At 40.4% G+C, this 2454-nt stretch overlaps 1 protein-coding gene across 1 annotated transcript in view; it reads right to left on the reverse strand.

Moving 5' to 3' along the window:
* phkb (phosphorylase kinase, beta) overlaps window positions 1-2454 on the reverse strand; it is a 145938-nt gene that overhangs the window by 64480 nt on the left and 79004 nt on the right. The window lies entirely within an intron of this gene.

A 2454-nucleotide genomic window follows, 5' to 3' on the forward strand; every position in this document is an offset into this window, starting at 1 on the left:
AGCTAATTCATGTTAACAGGACAAATCTGCACCTGCAGGAAAACAGGCAAGCAATAGTCCGCATTTCAAATTCAAGGGAAAAAAAATCTCATGACCAAAGTATTAAAAACATAAATTTAAATCCCTGGAGAAATGCAGAGCTATTTATAACAGTTAAAAAATCACCACAAACTGAACACTATTTACAGATGTCAGTATTAAAAAACAGTATTAACAGAGTGGGGCAGCAGATGGAGCGGGTTTCTCTATTAACAGGGTTCCTATGACATAGGGCAAATTAACTTCAAGACTTTTTAAGACTTTTTTGTCCCTTGAAATAAAACTGTCTGACATAACAGTTTACTTTGGTTTCTAATAAGTAGCTTCCAGTTTCATTTTGAATAATCTGTCCCTTTACTTCCTGTTTTCTTACCTTTTCTGAGTTTCCTTATTGGTTTTATATCTTTCTTACAGCTGGCTGTTTCCTGCTGATTAATTTCTCAGCTTTCAGTTCTTGTTCTGACATCGCTTCTCTTTGATTCCTCGCTCTCTGGAGTCTCCGCTGTTTCTTCTTCCACTCATCCTTTCTTAGTTTATATTCTTCCTTTGGTTCTTCAATAACTGCTGGTTTGTCCAGTCGCTACTGCTCAATGCTAAACTTGTGTAATTCTCCCCTCCGTCGTCCATTCCTCCATGTTTCTGGTTTGTATTTTAATTAAATTAGTTTCATGATCTTTAGATCAAATTCTGGATTTTTTTTTTTTTACCTCAGACTTTGTTTTTCTAAGTTTCTTGTTATATTATTCAAAATATCTTTATTTTCTTCACCTCTGCCTCCCTTTTGCACAACCACCAGTCCTATTGTGACAGAAATGTATTATAACAAAAAAAATTAAGGGGAAAAAATCAAATCAACCAATGATATTTGCAAAACCTTCCATTATATTTCCACTTTGAATTCAAGCAAGTGAAATAACATATTTAAATATACAGCCTTGATAAGGACGGCCTAATTAACTAAAATCATTTATCATCTATTGCTGATGAACGGATTCTGCAAACAGGTGTGTTCAGATGTAGATGTCAGTCCGTTTCCTCTCAGTCATTCGTTCTAATTATCTTTGTAGCTCCGTCTCAGTCAATATTCTCCACACTGATGGGAGATAACAGAGATTAGATCTTAATGCACAAACAAACGCCTAATGGAAGTGACATAGTCTGCCATTCAGAGGCTGCTGTCGCTATCACTGAGCAGATACCTCTGTCTGAATGCACTTTTTAAATGGTTTATGTCTTCACGCTGCGATTATGCAGATCTGCTGCACCTCTAACTGTTCTGCAGCAAAGAAGAGACGCAGTTCTAGTGACACAGGGAGGAGAGACGGGAAAAACGATAGCATGCATAACGCCATGCAGGGAAATGGGAGGGTGGTTAGTGGCGGTGGGGTGGAGGGGCAGAGACTCACTCAATGGGGCCTGTGCTTTTTTGCCCTTTTAGGCTGCATACACGCAGAGATCCCCTGTGTTTTGTGCTTGAGCAGCTTGACTGATTGGTAAAGCTGCCTGTCACACAGGCGGCTGCTGCTCTCTGTCAATGCTGAGCAGACAGGAAGCCCGGGCGCCTGCCCCGCCATGAATTCTCTCTAAACACCAACAACAACAGCCTCAATCAATGTCCTCTGCAGGGACACCTGGTCTGCCGGCGACTTCTTTCCCTCCAGAATGAGCTCACACTGTGCTTCACTCCCACAGCCGTCTCAAACAGCTCATTGGTTCCTTCTATAGACGGCCACGGGTTCCTGTTGCTACAAGAAGAGAACATTATTCTTCTTGTTCAAAATAAAAACGGTAACAATCCTCAGCCTCCAAGAAAGAAACATAATATAATATAGTATTAGAAAGTCATATTTACTGAACTTTGGCCAATAAAGTTAATTTTTGACCCCATCTGCTCTGAAATTACAGCCATTTGCGTGTCTGAGTGAAGGTGTGAAGAAGCCTGAAGAAGCGCTGGATAATTCAGAGCCTCTGAGTCTTTTTATCCTATTAGCTGCAGGATTAAAACGCAGCTAATTGCAAAGTGGTTCAGAGTGAGTGCCTCATGAGTGCCCACTTTGGCAAATTTAAGGGAGCGCCTTCATCATCTGTGGCTTCTATGAATTACTGCTTGGCTGGGCCCAGTTTAGCCTCAGAGGAAGTCTTTTCAGTTTCTGGAAGCTTCGGAAAGAAAAGTTTATAGACTGCAGTTCATCTGTTAACATCCAAAGTTGATTTGAGCTGCTGGTTGGGGAAATAGAGTGTGATATTCAGAGGAGTATTACAAACTATTCAGGGTATTCTATTCTGTTTTCCCACTATTCTGGATCATGAAAGGAACTTTTTATAATGCTGGTCCAGCTGGCACTAAGATTTTAAATGGTCGGATGATTTCCAAGTCTTAAAGATATGGAAGAGGATTAGGGCCACTGAAAAAAA

The sequence above is a fragment of the Cyprinodon variegatus genome, unplaced genomic scaffold (assembly GCF_000732505.1).
Source record: "Cyprinodon variegatus isolate N-32 unplaced genomic scaffold, C_variegatus-1.0 Scaffold114, whole genome shotgun sequence".
Taxonomy (NCBI): domain Eukaryota; kingdom Metazoa; phylum Chordata; class Actinopteri; order Cyprinodontiformes; family Cyprinodontidae; genus Cyprinodon; species Cyprinodon variegatus.